Source organism: Dipodomys merriami, unplaced genomic scaffold (assembly GCF_024711535.1).
Source record: "Dipodomys merriami isolate MVZ:Mamm:240054 unplaced genomic scaffold, mDipMer1.0.p SCAF_14, whole genome shotgun sequence".
Classification (NCBI taxonomy): domain Eukaryota; kingdom Metazoa; phylum Chordata; class Mammalia; order Rodentia; family Heteromyidae; genus Dipodomys; species Dipodomys merriami.
Window position 1 is genome coordinate 2,289,881 of NW_027202715.1, and position 16,774 is coordinate 2,306,654.

Genomic DNA, 16,774 nt, shown 5'->3' on the forward strand with positions numbered 1-16,774 from the left:
AAGAAAATTTAACTACTTAAAAGCAGGAACAAACTAAGCCCTCTTTTTACAAAAGAATTTGGTAGAAAGTGCTGTTTAGAAACTTCTTAGCCAGGCGCCGGTGGCTCACGCCTGTAATCCTAGCTACTCAGGAGGGTGAGATCTGAGGATCATGGTTCAAACTCTTATCACCAGAAAACCGGAAGTGATGCTGGAAAACCGGAAGTGGCGCTGTAGCTCAAGTGGTAGAGCGCTGGCCTTGAGCTGAAGAGCTAAGGGACAGCGCCCAGGCCCAGAGTTCAGGTACCACGACCAAAAAAAAAAACAAAAACAAAAAAGAAACTTCTGTCTTTTATCACTAGATGATGACATACATATGGAATTATGGAAAGGTACCACATATAAAATCCATTATCTTTTTCAGTATTTGTACAAAAAAATTTCACTGTAATATTGCTATAATACAAAATTATTTGCCAGTACCAGAGTTTGAACTCAGGACCTGTGCTTGCTAGACAAAGGGTCTACTATTTCACTACTATGACACTACTCAAAATGTTGCACTATATTGACAAATTATGACAAATCCATTTAAAATATTTTATTACACCTCTTTAGGATAAAATAAATCAGACTGGAAGTTCTGCACTGAAGATACCAGCATAAACTGCTGAAATACAGTGAAGATTAATGTTCACAACCAGAAAAGATGTGTTTTCCTAGCTCAAAGCAAGGAAAGCTCACATTTCAGCTAAGCCTGCTCTGAGCATTTTCCTAAATAGAAGAGAAAACTTAAGATGATCTGGATGAAAATGTAAAGTTAATTTAATACATATGTCTCTATAATAGTGAAAACAGATAATTAAAGAAACATGAGTCATCTCACAGAATTGTTAGTTTTGACATAGAACTTCTGTACATATTCTTCCTAAAGGATTCTACTGAAAATCAGGCCAGAATTTCCATGGTTCTCTTTTCTATACTTTCCTATACATGCATACATGCACATGTATGTGTGTATGTGCACACACACACATACCCACACACAGTTATTTTTTTAAGTAATAAAACTTTAAACTTATGTCTCCAGAAGTAAGATGTAAAGAGTGATAATTTCCCATTCTAAAATGTGAAAATAGCCAGGTGCCGATGACTCATGCCTGTAATCCTAGCTCCTCAGGAAGCTGAAACTCAAGGATCACAGTTCAAAGCCAGCCTGGGCAGGAAAGTCCATGAGACTCTTATCTCCAATTAACCACCAGAAAACTGGAAGTAGCACTGGGGCTCAAGTGGTAGAGCACTCACCTTGAGCTGAGGCCCTCAGGAAAAGCACCTGGGCACAAAGTTCAAGCCCCATGACTGGGAAAAAAAAAAAAAAAAAGTGAAAATAGGAGAGAGAATATAAGTCAACCAAAGGAACAAGTTAATTTAAAATGAAAATAATCATCCAAGAAATAATGAACAAAATAATTTTATAAAACCTTCAGAATGTGCTAATGTGTCCAGATCATGGCATTTATTTACTGGTTTGTTTTAGATACAGGGTCTCAATTTAGACTGACCTTGACACATGCTTTTCCTGCTTTAGTCTCTGGTGTGTGTCACCACACCTGTCTTAGTATAATCTTGCAAAATAGTTTGTCATAGAGCTTGTTTGTTTTTTGGTCAGTGATGAAGTTTGAACTTGGGGCCTGGATACTGTCCCTAAGCTCTTTTGCTTAATTCCAGTGCTCTAACTCTTTGAGCCACAGCGTCACTTCGGGTTTTTTGGTGGTTAATTGGAGATAAGAGAGTCACGAACTTTCCTGCCTAAGGCTGGCTTTGAACTGTGATCCTCAGCTTTCAGCCTCCTGAGTAGCTAGTATTACAGGTATGAGCCACTAGTGGCTAGCTTGTCATAAGAGTTTTATAGTTGAGAGCTTACAACGTCGGTTGGGGGGGGGAGGGGGACAAGGGGGGGAAGGAAAAGGATTGGGATTGGGGGGGAGGGGAGAGGCTGGGAAGGGATGTGAAGGGTAAACAAAGGAGGAGGCTGCAATGCTTGGTAAGAAATGTACGCATTATCCTGCCCATGTAATTGTAACCCCTCTGTACAGTATGTTCACAAATAAAATAAAATTTTAAAAAAAGAGTTTTATAGTTGATAAATACTCTCAGTGTCACAGGGAAAATACAACATGAAAAAAAATCAGCTATTTAATAAGGAAAGTTTAGACATTACTTCAAAGGAAATTAGTGCCAAGAAAGTGTTCATTTACACAAGCTCTAAAGCTAGCATGAGTAAAAATGAAGAGGAACACTAAAAGCACTAATGAAAACTTTTTTTAACCCTTCATTTCCCTCCAACATCTTTGTCTTATGTTCATTTTTTTAAAAATCTAAAACTAAGATAGATTTTAATTTCAAGTCTTTACTCGGTCTCAAATATTTTGTGATCACATTATTATCCTTGTCAGCAAAAAATGGCAGTAACAAAATTTTAACACAAAAAAAATTTCATTTAAGATATTTGTTTAAATACATTTTTCAGCCTAATAAATACTAATCTGAAATTTTCTAAACCTAACTCTCTCAGAATATTAACTACTTGTTGTTATTGTTGCTTTGGTTCTATGGCTTGAACTCAGGGCCTGGGCACTGTTTCTGAGCTTTTGTGTTCAGGCTAGTGCTCTTCACTAGCACAATGGGACTATTTCCAGCTTTGAGTAGTTAATTAGAGATGAGTCTTGCAGACTTTCCTGCCTGAGCTGGCTTTAAATTGTGATCCTCAGAGCTTAGCCAGCCACCTCAGAAAATAGGATTACAAGCGTGAGATACTGGTATCCAGCTTAACCTTAATTTTTATCATCAAGTCAAAACATGAAGTTTATTAGGCTGAGGTTTGCTATGACATAAGTATATATGTACACATCTGTGTATATTCATATTATATATATGATTTTAAAACATCAGGTTTAGCTGAGGATAATGGTAGTTTATGTTTTCTAATATTTTCTCCAAAACAATACAGAAAATAAGAGAAAAATAATATTGTAAAAAACCACAGCCAAGGGCTGGGAAGGTGGCTCAGTGGTAGAGCACTTGCCTTGCATGTATGAGGCCCTGGGTTCGATTCCTCACAACACATAAGCAAAAAGAAAAAAGCTGGAAGTGGCGCTGTGGCTCAAGTGGTAGAGCGCTAGCCTTGAGCTGAAGAGCTGAGGGACAGCGCCCAGGTCCAGAGTTCAGACCCCACATGACCCACCTCTACTACAGGCTGTGCTGTGAGAAAAGACAAACTGAAAAGTCATAAAGAGGAAAAGTGCCAATAGGGTCTCAGATTGATTTAAAATTACCATAAGGAAAACTTAGTTCACATTAATGTCTGAAAATACTTTTGAAAAGTGTTTGGGTAAATGAGAGAAAATGCTCCAATGGAAGAGACTTGAAAGTACATGTGATTTGAAAATGCTATCCTGTAATTTTCAGAATAAAGAAAAAATAATCAAACCCTAATTTATATAGGATATAATACGTGTGTGTGTGTGTGTGTGTGTGTGTGTGTGTGTGTGTGTACAGTATAATGCCAAAACAACAAATTGGTAATACAGAATACACTGAAACTCACCAAATAGCAATTGTGCATTTATTGTGTGACAATTATCCCAAAATAAACTAACTTAAAAAATAACCACCTATTAATGATCGAAAAACTAAGATATCAATACACATCCACTTGAAAGGCAAAAATTAAAAGTAGGACCATTGACAAGGATTTGGAGCAATTAGCACTGCCATACTGATAGGAAATCATGCTGATAGGAGGCAAAATATATAACCACTTGGAAAATACTTTGACAGCATCTCAAAATGTTAAGCATTTTGAGAAATTAACATATATAGTACAAAAACATACACATGAGTCTTCATAGCATTTATAAGTTGAGAAATATGGCAGATTCAGTGGCCCAAACTGTAATCCTAACTTGGGAGGTAGAGATCTGGGGACTGGGGTTCAAGGATAGTCTGGACAGAAAAGAAATTCTGGATCATTTATTTCAACCAATGGGTGTGTCGGTGACATCCCAGGCTGGATCCTTGTCATCCCAACTATAAGAAAGCACAATGGCTGGGTGTAGTGGTGCATGCTTGGGAAACACAAATAAGAAGTTAGCAGCTTGGGCCTGCTTAGGCACAAAGCAAGACCCTGACTCAAAGATAACATGCAAAGCATGAACTGGACATTAGGAACCTGTCTACTAAGTGCTATACTCTACATTCAATCCTCAGTCATACTTTTTAAAAAGATAGGAAAAATGCAAACAATCTAAAGTCTTGCCAGGAGGCTAAAGGATACAGAGATTATGATATATTTGTATAGTAAAACATTAACAATAAAAGGGAATAGGTTGCTGATATCTCCAAAAGCTGGAAATAGTTCCATGTCTATAACAAAATCATTGATTGGTTGGCCAGTCAAGCTCTTCAAAGAGCTGAGTCCAATGTACAAAAGGTAGATTTTTTTTAAGGAAATAAGCAAAATACAAAATATTGATCAACAATAATACATTACCTGTACCACTGGGCAGAGCTGGGAAACTATGAGCTTTTCCATTAAATTAAAAGCTCTAAATCTTACTATGCATAGAAATACTAAGTAAAGACAAAATGAAAGATCAATACTTAATAAAAATGGTACCATGCACTTGCTGAGAGCACACTTGTAAGTACTCTTAGGAACACTTTCTTATTATTCTGTTTTCAGACAGGTAGGATGAGGTACATGTAAGACATGACAACTCCATGTTACAACTGAACTGTTAATGGCGTGCTACTCATCATGGTAGTACAGACCAATATGTAAGGATAGAGAGAGAGAGAGTGTGAGAGAGAGAGAGAGAGAGAGAGAGAGAGAGAGAGAAGAGAGAGAGAGAGAAGAGAGAGAGAGAGAAGAGAGAGAGAGAGAGAGAGAGAGAGAGTGTGTGTGTGTGTGTGTGTGTGTGTGTGTGTTTAAAAAGGTATCTCTTACTATATAAATAACAATTTCAGTGAATTTTGTTTTGTGGGTTGTGGGGCTTGATCTCGGGGCCTGCACACTGTCCCTAAGTGTTTTCCCTCAAGGCTAGAGTTCTACCACTTTGAGCCACAGAAGCTCTTCTGGTTTTCTGATAGTGGAGATAAGAATCTCTGGGCTGGGAAGGTGGCTCAGTGGTAGAGCACTTGCCTTGCATGCATGAGGCCCTGGGTTCGATTCCTCAGTACCACATAAGCAAAAAGAAAAAAAGCCGGAAGTGGTGCTGTGGCTCAAGTGGTAGAGCGCTAGCCTTGAGCTGAAGAGCTGAGGGACAGCGCCCAGGCCTAGAGTTCAGGCCCCATGACCGGACCCCCCCACACACACAAAAAAAGAATCTCATGGACTCTTCTGCCTGTATGTGTATATATATATATATAATATATATATATATTATATATATATTCTTTTAGAATACACTGTCTATATTTATGTTCTTTCTAGAAACAACTTGCCAGGTTGATAATAATCTTCAATATTTCACAGGACATATTCCTGCCTTTTTTTTAAACCTTTACTCCAAGTTTTAATTTCCCAAGTTTTAATTTTTGATTTTTGAGAAAAGGTCTTGTTCTTCAACTACCTACTCCTAGTCTCCTCCTGAGTAGCTGGGACTACAGGCACACTGCACCATGACCAGGCACTTTTTTGTGCATATGCCATTCTGGGGGCTTGAATTCAAGGTCTGGGTGCTAACCCTGAGCTTTTATGCTTAAGGCTAGTGCTCTACCACTTAAGTCGCATCTACACTTCCAGTTTTTAAAAATGTGATTAATTGGAGATAAGAGTCTCACAGACTTCCCTTCCTGGAATGCCTTCAAACCACAATCCTCAGATCTTAGCCTAATTAGTAGCTAAGATGATAGGCATAAACCACTACCACCAAGCATTAGACCAGGTTTTAGAAACCATTTCTCTTGCTTACTAGATGTTGTTATAAACTACAGGATTTAATTAAAGCAAACTTAGAGGAGAACAGACAATATACAGAAATGTATGTACTTTCATATATTTCGTTCTATTTTTGTTTAATGAGTCCCATAAAGTTGAGTATCTTATTTAAGTAATTAATTCGTTCTAGATACTAGCTTGTAATTAACTTGCCCACTTCAGGCCATTAGTTTTGTACTAAGTTAGAACTGTGTTTGCATCCTGACTTAGCAATTTTGTGCTTGCAAAAAATAAGGAAGCCGGGTGCCCGTGGCTCACGCCTGTAATCCTAGCTACTCAGGAGGCTGAGATCTGAGGATCACGGTTCAAAGCCAGACCGGGCAAGAAAGTCCATGAAACTCTTTAAACACCATAAAAATGGAAGTGTCGCTGTAGCTCAAGTGGTAGAGCACTAGCCTTGAGATGAAGAGCTGAGGGACAGCGCTCAGGCCCAGTTCAAGCCCCACGACCAACCCAAAAAAAAAAAAAAAAGGATAAGAGCTATGACAAATGGCCATGATGAGTATTAGGTAAGATAATATTTGTAAAAAGCTAAGCATACTGTCAAATACAGACCAAATTGTAAATAAAATTTTTGGGGGAGAGAAGATAACATTAAAAGGATGCAGCATTCTGGGCATGGTAGTGTGTACCTCAGAAGATTAAGGCAGAAGGATTATCATGTGATCCAGCAACTCCATTCCTAGGCATATACATCAAAGAATAAAAACCAAGCACTACTTAAGCAGATACTTGAACTGCAATGTTCATGGCAGTGTAATTCAAAACAGCCAGAAAGTGGAAACAGTCCAATGTCCATCAACAAAAGAATGGATAAACAAAATGTGTAATGTGCAAAAAACAAAAAAAGAAATTGTGGTATATGCTACAACATGGATAAACTTGAGGACATTATAACAAGTAAAATAATTCAGATACAAAAGACAAAATAGTAATTTGCTGGGCAGTGGTGGTGCACATCTACAATCTTACATCTACATCCTCATTGGGAGAATGAAATCTGAGGATTGCGGTTAGAAGCCAGCCAGGGTAGCAAAGTCTGTGAGACTCTTATCTCCACTAAACTACAAAAAAAGATATAAGTGGAGCTGTGGCTCAAGTCGAAGAGTGCTAGCCTTGAGCACAAAAACTCAAGGACAGCACCCAGGCCCAGAATTCAAGCCACAGGACTAGCAAAAAATAAAATAAAAATAAATATGGTAATTCCATTCACATGAGGTGCCTAAAATAGTCAAATTCCTAAGAGACAGAAAATGAATGGTTGTTACCAAAGATGAGGAGGAGGGACATGGGAAGTCAATATTTAATGTGAACAAAGTTTATGTTTGGGTTGATGAAAAGGTTTTGAAAATGGGCAGTGGCAATAGGCACAAAAAATGGTAAATGTGCTAATGCCACTGAACTGTACACTTAAAGTGGTCAAAACATCAATTTAATATTATGTAGATGTTACTGCAGTATAACAAAGGAGAAAAAAAAAGCCTCCAAGCTAGTCCCCAAAGCTTATTGTGAGGAATATGGTAATTGATTTATCATTGATCTGAGATCTAAAATTATAAAGGACAGAAATTACTAATATAGTATAAAGAGAATTTAATCAAAGGGCTGTTTATAAAGATGTGGGCATAATTAACAAAAACCATTAAGAGATAGTTAAGTATCTGAAAGCCACTAAGCACTAGGGAAGATGGACTCACTGGGTTGTCACTATAGCTTTAGGAGAGAGCAACCTGACATGAGCTAAGCTGTGTGGATACTTGACACAGAGGAATATAGCTAGCACCAACTAGCCAGGAGAGAGCCAAGGAAACATCCAGGTCTCATTCTTCTCTTCTATCTTGGTCAATCTCTACCAGAAATTGGAAGAGGAGAGAAAAAAGCCTGTGGTTATAGAATCTAAAGGTCTACTTCTGTGGGCATAAACTAGGGTAGAGAAGATTAGAGAGCAAAAATAAAGGGGCAAGTAGAGAACATCAAGTAAACGAAGTATATTGTTTTATTTTAGCTCTATTTTACTAGTCAAAGGAGGGATCATAATAAATTTATTTTTAGTAAGAATAGTTCCTGCTGCCACAAGAAAGCAGAAAAGTCATTAGATTAAGAAAGGTTTTTGTTTGAAAAAAAGAAAAATTCAATTATTTTTGACAGAGGATTTAGTATGCCTCAAAACACTCAAACATAGATTAAATATATACTACAATATTACATATTACATTTTACATATTACAATATTAAATATATACTACAATATCTCTCTAAAAGAGAGCTTAGAACTGTTCAACATTTCAACATGAAAGGAAATAGGCTAAGGAAGATGATTCTTTAGGTGACTTCCTCAAGAGCACTGAAGCTAGTTACTAGCGAAGTGGAAACAAACCAGATCTAGTAACTCCTTGACGGCCATCACCCATGTTCCAGAAATCAATGTGAGTTTAATACTGGTGAAAGCAACCAGAAAACAAGCTTCAACAAACTGCCTAGATTTATAAGGTTAGAATGTTTCATTTTGAGCAAGGGAAGGGGTGATATTATCAAAAAATATATAGTCTTTAAAAATTATTATTTTTGGAGTTAATTTCAATAAACATCATTTTATATGGTCATATGCACATAGCTAAGCTACTGAGCCTTTGTAAAAAATGTACTCTTTACCTGACTTATATAACTAACCCTTCTGTACATCACCTTTATAATAACAATTTAAAAAGAATGTTTGGGCTGGGAATGTGGCTTAGTGGTAGAGTGCTTACTTAGCATGCATGAAGCTCCGGATTTGATTCCTCAGAATCATAAACAGAAAAGGCCAGAAGTGGTGCTGTGGTTCAAGTGGTAGAGTGCTAGCCTTGAGCAAAAGAAGCTCAGGGACAGTGCCCAGGCCCTGAGTTCACGACCCAGGACTAGGTGGGGGGAAGGGGGAGGTTGAATTAATTTGCAGTGTTTGTCTATATGGTTCTAAAACTCATTTTTATCTGCACAGTATTTAAAAAGCATGATGTTTTCTTTTTTAACTTTATTGTAAAGATGATATACAGAGGGGTTACAGGTAAGGTCATGAATACATTTCTTTCTGAACAGTGTTATCCTCTCATTTTCACCTGTTTCCTCGCCCCTCCCCTCAACTCTCCTTCCCTCTAACTTGTAAAGTTCATTTCCAACATAGTGTCTAGTTAGTATCACTGTTCCATTGGTTCACCCTTTGTCCTACCATTTCTGTGATTCTCCTTTCCTTCCCCAAATCAGATAAACTTATATACAAGACCAAGTATACAGAAATCAAAAACAGTAACAACAGGGAATAAACCAAAGGAACAACAAAAAAAAAAAAAAAAAAAAAAAAAAACCCTACAAACTGTATACAAAAACCCCTCTTGTTTCCATTTCTTGGAGTTCATTTCCATAAGCATCATTATATGTAGGCATATGCACATAGCTATTGAGCTATTGTGATCCTGTGTTAAGACTATCCTAGATATATTCTGATTATTACAAATGAGGGAAGCCATGCAGGCTGTGTTTCTTTGGGTCTGGTTTGCTTTGCTTAAAATAATTTTGTCCAAGTCTTTCCATTTCCTTATGAATGGGGCGATGTCATTCTTTCTGATGGAAGCATAGAATTCCATTGTGTATATATACCACATTTTCTTGATCCATACTGAGGGGTATGTGGGTTGATTCCATATCTTAGCTATGGTAAATAATGCTGCAATAAGCATAGTTTTAGTGTGGTCTTGTTTGTGGTCTTTTGGGTAATTCACAGGAGTAAGATTGCTGGGTCATATGAGAGCTCTATGTTCAGTCTTTTGAGGAACCTCCATACTGTTTAAAAAGCACCAATTTAGGGGCTGGGAAGGTGACTCAGTGGTAGAGCTCTTGCCCTGCATGCTCAAGGCCCTGGGTTCGATTCCTCAGCACCACATAAGAAAAAAGCCGGAAGTGGAGCTGTGGCTCAAGTGGTAGAGTGCTAGCCTTGAGCTGAAGAGCTGAGGGACAGCGCCCAGGCCCAGAGTTCAGGCTCCACGACCGGACCCAAAATAAATAAATAAATAAAAAGCACAAATTTTTTAAATGGCTTCTTTTCCAGGAGAGATTAGATAAAAACTTTATAGCTTATTATAAAAATGCTAAATAGAAATTTCAAAGAAAACAACTATAAATACCATATATGTACATTATCTAGATTGAAAAATGAACATTTTTACCATATTTGCTCTAGCTATTTCTCTATTAAGTTATTATGCTGGACACGTATTAAAAAGTTACAGACAACAGAATATTCTTAAAGGACTTTATAATACTTTCCTACATATAATCATTATCAAACTTATTCAAAGGTACAAATTTCCTAATAGCTTCTAAGGCCAGACATATTCAAATCCCCAAAATTAATAGCTGATTTTTCAAATCTAGGTCCATTCAAATATCATGTATTACCTATTATTTTCTCTCTATCTACAACAGTTACTGTATATGCAACCTTCCCCCACCTTCTTACAACATTCATTTTCTTATATGTTAAATTATACTGGCTGAGTGTGGTATGGTACATACTTGTAATACTAGACTGAGAAGACTGAGGCAGGAAGAATTACAAGTTTGAGGACAGCCTGGAATACTAGTATACTATTTTTTTAAAAAAGAATATATATTTATAGATGTGTGTATATGTATATATGTATACATATATACATATACACATACATAAAACATGAAATAAATAATCACATCTGTTAGAATACTATTATTTAAAACAAACACAGTGTCCTTGCAAGGACACTGCTGATAGGAATATAAAATAGTGTAGTCACTATGGAAACTATATTGCAAACCTCAAAAAAAAAAGTTAAGGAGAGCTATCACATGAGTCAGCAACTCCACTTCTGGGTATATATGCAAAAGAACAGAGATTAAAACAGATATTAATACAACTCTGCTCACAGCAGCATTATTCAACAATAGCCCAAAGGTGAAGGAGGCCAACTGTCCATAGATGGTTCTCAAATATGTAAAATGTAATATATACTTACACCATTGTGACCATTATTAAGCATACATTTTAGTGGTTTTATGCACATTCACCATGTTGTGCAAACATACCACAACAGGAGTTTCTGAATACCATATTGCAACATTTTCCATTTTCTGGATCTGAGTAGTTATGGTACAGCTTAAGTTGCTTCTCTCTTGCTTTTACTTTTTTGCAAGGAATTTACATGTAAAGGTTTGATCTGAGTCTAATAAGTATTTTTGGTAAGAATTCTGCAGATTATTTTGTATTCTTCATGAAGCTCTTTTCTTCCTTTTTTATTTTTGGTGGTCAGTACTAGAATTTGAACTCAGGGCTTTGTACTTGCTAGGCGGGCACTCTACAGCTTGAACCATGCCTCCTGCCCTTTATGCTCTGATTTTCTTGAAGACAGTCACTTTCAGCACAGGCTAACTAGGGCCACTATTTTCCTATTTGACATTTCCTGCCACAGCCAGGAATGTGCCAGGTATGTGCCATTGTACTTACTTCTTTCTGTTGAGATGGACTCTCATTGTTTTGTTGTTGTTTGGTTGGTTTTATTTAGCCTTTGACTGGCCTGGAACCATGATTCTCTTGATCTAAGCTTCTTATATAGCTGGAATGGCAGGTGTCCCACTGTGCCCAGCTATTAGTTAAGATGGAGTCTCTAGAATTTTTGCTCAGACTCACCTTCAAATCATGATCTTCCCAATATCAGCTTTCTGAGTAACTAGTAAGTAGACTAGTAATTGAGTAGCTAATAACTGAGTGAGCCATGAGTACACAGCTAGTTTTTCTTCTCTTATGTCTAACCTGCTATTAATAAAAATCAGTATATTTTTCCATCTCAGACATTATTTCTAATTCTGAGTTCAGTGCATGTCTTTTTTTTATCTTGTGCATTTAATATGTTCAATCTTTTTTCTAGCTTCTTCAGCATATAGAATACTGTTTAAAAAATGTCATTCTAATGGGTATTGGTAAATTTTATGTCATGAAACTTTTGTTTCATTTTGTCTTAATGTGTTGGTACTGGAGGTTGGCTTTTTTGTTCACAACTGATGCTCTACCACTAGTCTCAAAGCTTTACTACTTCTTTATAGGAGAAGATCCTGAATTTATCTTTAAGAATAAGAAAATAGGGCCTGGCTCAGATGACAGATTGGCTGCTTAGTTACGTTCAAAGCCCTGAGTTCATTTTTATCATTTTTATTACCAAAAGTCACTATGAATTCTGACTTGAACTTCCCAAATGCTCAACCAGTTTATAGTGAAAAAAACCATGCTACTTTCCATTTAGGATTAAGCCTTACTGAGTTCGGGATTCTCTCAGTACAATTTCCAGGCCTAAAGTGATAATAATCAGATAAGGCATTCTTCCATTACTTGGGTATTCAACTAATAATTACATAGTTGAACAAAATCTTCTAGTTTATGGACAGATATACAACATAGAATTTTAAAATCTGCTAAAATCAAGATAAGCTGAAAAATCTTCTACTTAATTTCTCAGACACATATTTTATTTTATTTTATTGTAAAGGTGTGAAAAGGGGGGTTAGTTACATAAGTAGGTAATAAGTACATTTCTTTTTAAACACTGTTACTCCCTCCCTCATTTTCTCCTGCTTACTACTCCCCACTCCTCTTCCCCAACAGCTATATATTTTAAACACATACATTTTACATTTGTTGGAGTTAAACAATCTGAAATTAGGGAAATAAAATCATATAAGACTCAATTCTATAATATGTTGTTATTATTTAGTGGTTAGCAGGGCGTGAACTCAATGTCTCAACAATTTGCTAGGCAGGTTCTCTAACTATTACTTGAGCCAAACTCCCAGCCCTTGCGTTTTACTTATTTTTTGGATAGGGTCTTACATTATTGCCCTGCCAACCTCTAATTTCAATCCTCCTACCATTTATGTAGGTGAGATTTGGGGCATACAGCAACATACCTGGTTTACTAATTGATATAGAGGGCTTGATTTTGACCAAGCTGGCCTTGAACTTCGATTCTTCTGCTTTCCCAAAGAGCCAATATTACAAGCATAAGCCAGCAAGCTCTGTCCGCAGTTATTACTGACAATTACATTCAATGCGTACCTTCTACGTTCCAGACATAGGCACACTAGTTAACTTACTCTTCATAAGAACTTTTGCGATGCATTATTATTTCCATTTTGCAAAAGGAAGAAATTCATGTTCAGAACCATTACATACCCTGCTCAATTTAAGAAATGATAGGGCTGGAATTTAGAACATGGAACTACCTAAACTGAACCCTATGTTGCCAATGTTAGCAATTAAAGTTCAAATGCCATTGACTTTCAATCAAAAACATGACAGAGAGATAAATGTGTTCTTCTAATTATATTTCTTCTTCAAATATAATAAGCTATCACAATAATGCATAAGGATATAAAACCAGATGTTAATGTTAATTAGTTTTAAAGTTAATACCCAGTAATGGCAAATAGTGATAGTTACGGTATTTTTCACATAATGTTCAAAATGGTGGTTCCTCTGCTGAGACTTTGAACATAGAATAATGAAAAGAATCAAGCATTTAATCTTATTGATTACATATTTTTAAATATTTAAAACATTTTATTTACTGCTTATAAGCTGCAGTTACTTAGCCAAGTTCATCCACAGTAAAAATAGCAATGATCATTGGGTCCAAAGATACGGAATTATGTCTATTTAATATTTGGAGTTAAGTTCTCAGCTCCAAACAAAAATAGAAAAAAAAAAAAAACCTGCTATAATCAATGTGGACAAACCAGCCAAGTATACAACACACTTTACATCATTAAACCTCAATACTCTAGAGCAAAGGCACTATACATGTAATAATGAAAGAAATATATGCAAGCAAAAGTGGAGATATGGCTCAAGTGGTAGAGTACCAGTCTTGAGCAAAAAAGTTAAGCAAGAATTCCAGGCCCCTATGTTTAAGCCCCAGTACCAACACCAAAAAATTATTTACAAAATATATATGCAATCAAAGAGTCTAATTTTAGATTTCATAAGTTAACAAATGATGTTTTTAAAAGCTAAGTCACAACCTAGAGATGAGAATATGATTCTAGTGGTAATAAGTAGGAGTTCAAACTCCAGTACCGCAATAAATAAATAAATATCACATTTTTCACTGCCATAAAATAAAGTTTTTATTTAGCAAGGGGGCAAAGGCAGAAGTGTTCTGAGTAGTAAACCTTTTTTAAATAATTGGTTCTTGGGGCTGGAGGTATGGCTCAAGTGCTATAAAGTGTGAGGCTCTGAGTTTAAACCCCAGTACTACAACTACCAAAAAGAAGAAAAATGGTTCTCATATATAAATGGAATACATTAAACAACTCTGTGGGCTGGGAAGGTAGCTCAGTGGTAGAGTACTTGCCTTGCATGCATGAAGCCCTGCGTTTGATTCTTCAGCACCACATAAACAGAAAAATCCAGAAGTGGCACTGTGGCTCAAGTGGTAGAGTGCTAATCTTGAGCAAAAGAAGTTCAGGGACAGTCCTGAGCTCAAGCCCCAAGACTGGCAAAAAAATAACAAACAAAAAAGGGCGGGGAGAACTCTATATGGAAAAAATGGCTACCCAGGACTCATAGCAAGACTGTCTCAAAAAATAAACAAAAATCGACTGAATGTAGTAAATATTCCAGTGAACATAAAAAGGCAACAATAAGTGTTTTTATTCTCTTGCTTTGATTTCTTTTTCTTGGTCTTCCCAACATTCCACATTCTCAAAACCAAGATAGGAAGAAAACTTGAGACTGGGCATCGTGGGGGTGGGGGCAGTCTGGGTGGCCGGAAGACGGACAGATGAACGCTGGGCTTGGGCACAGTCCCTGTGTATTTCAGCTCAAGGAAAGCGCTCTACCACTTGAGCCACAGCGTCACTTCCAGTTTTCTGGTGGTTAATTGGAGGTAAGAGTCTCATGGACTTTCCTGCCAGGCTGGCTTTTAATGGTGATCCTCAGATTTCTGCCTCCTGAGTAGCTAGAATAAGCTGGTGGCTCACCAGTGCCCGGATGATTAACTTTTATTCATTGCTATCACTTTTCCCTTTTCTCCCCAGGCAAACATTCTTAAATCTCCATTTTCTGTTACTATTTTGTATTTTATGACTCTCAATAAGTACGGTTAGGTATCACTGACACTTTTTTGACATAAGTAAGTGGTTAGTGGAAGAGATAACCAAAGATTATTAAAAGTAGTGGCAAGAGTGGAGAGCTGACCAGGTGGCTCATGCCACCACTAGAGTGGCTGAAGCAGGAGGTTCATTAGCCTGGGCTACACATGAGACCTTGCCACAAAACAAAACAAAACAGAACAGAGTAGGTGAAGGTCAGAATCATCTTCTCACAGACAAGTGGCAGTAGGTTCTAAAATTCTTAGGGTAAGGCAATATTCAACAAACTCATTAACTTTGTCCATACCAGCAAACCAGCAAGTAGATCATCCTAGCTAACACTTTTGTCTCAAATTTTATCAGTTTGTCATATAGTTCAGGGACCACTTCCATACCAGACCTGAAAGGATGCTGTAACACAAAGCCATTTCCAAAGGGGCAAAAAGTGTGCCAAAATATCTACTTTTAAATGAAGAGAATGTTTGTGTTCATTTATGTTCTCTCTTTCCAAGGAGAACAAGTATTTTTCAGGCATGTAAAAAGTAAGATAAAGAACCCAATGTGTTTGTTGTTGTTGTTGCTTGTTGGGTATTGCTTTGAGGTTTGTTATTTTTTTTTAAAGGGAAAGAGGGCACAGAATGGGAGTGAGGAAGGGTAAATAAATGCAATCATGCTATTCAGTGTACACTATGTGAAAAATGAACTATGAAACTTGTGAGCAGGGATGGGAGGGGTAAACTGGGGAAGAGCGAAGGAAGGGGTGACATTGTGCAATTAGAAAAAAAGAAATATACTCTATCTTATGAAATGGTACCCCTCTGTACAACACCTTAATCATATCGATAAAATTATATTAGGAAAAAAAACCTAAAAACCCAAGATCACAAGAGATGACAACTTTAAAAACAGTCAGTCTTCAAACTCTCTTCCCAACATTCCACATTCTCAAAACCAAGATAGGAAGAAAACTTGAGACTGGGCATCGCGGGGGTGGGGGCAGTCTGGGTGGCCAGAAGACGGACAGATGGACAGAGAATGAGAACGCCAAGGCCCGGAGGAGGACCTGCCTGCCGCCCTAGGTTTTGCTCCGTGAGGGTGCCCAGTGATTTTCCATTTCTCTTTCCGACGGGATGATGAGTCTACCTGTTTATCGTAGGTGTCGCCGTAAAGCCCCCAGCCCACGCCTACGAACTCCCGGAGACGCTGTCAGGACTATCAGGGTCCCGGACGCGGGTGCACAAGTTTTCCTGGGACAGGGCTGAGGGAGCCGGGATCCCCAAGGGACAGGAGGGCAGGACGCAGGCAGCACCCCAAGCTGAGGGAATCTGCGAGAGACAACTGCCTCACGCGGCCACCCGAATGGCTGGCCTCAAGGGCAGGTGCCCAAGTTGTCCCGCTTCGGTTCCCCTCAAAGGCGTTCTCTTCCCAACGCCGAGTCTACACTCACCCGTCCGCTCCAGCTTCACCAGCAACTCGGTCAACGCCGCTCGCCTCTGACAACCACAAAGACAGCCCGGATCAGCCTCTATGTGCTCCTCCCACCATCACGTGACTCATCCTCCCCGCGAGGCCTGCCGGGATCACGGTGAAAAGACGTGGGCGTGGAAGCTGAGGAAAAAAAGAGTAGGGACGGGCAGAGAAGCG

The 16,774-nt window shown here is 37.8% G+C and overlaps 1 protein-coding gene across 1 annotated transcript in view; it reads right to left on the reverse strand.

Moving 5' to 3' along the window:
- The window catches only part of Micu1 (mitochondrial calcium uptake 1), a 152,409-nt gene extending 135,724 nt beyond the window's left edge, over window positions 1-16,685 (reverse strand). The window contains exon 1 of the mRNA XM_070020528.1: window positions 16,578-16,685. The gene's annotated coding sequence lies outside the window, so the exon portion shown is untranslated. The remainder of the gene's footprint in view (window positions 1-16,577) is intronic.
- Between the last annotated feature and the right edge of the window lie 89 nt (window positions 16,686-16,774).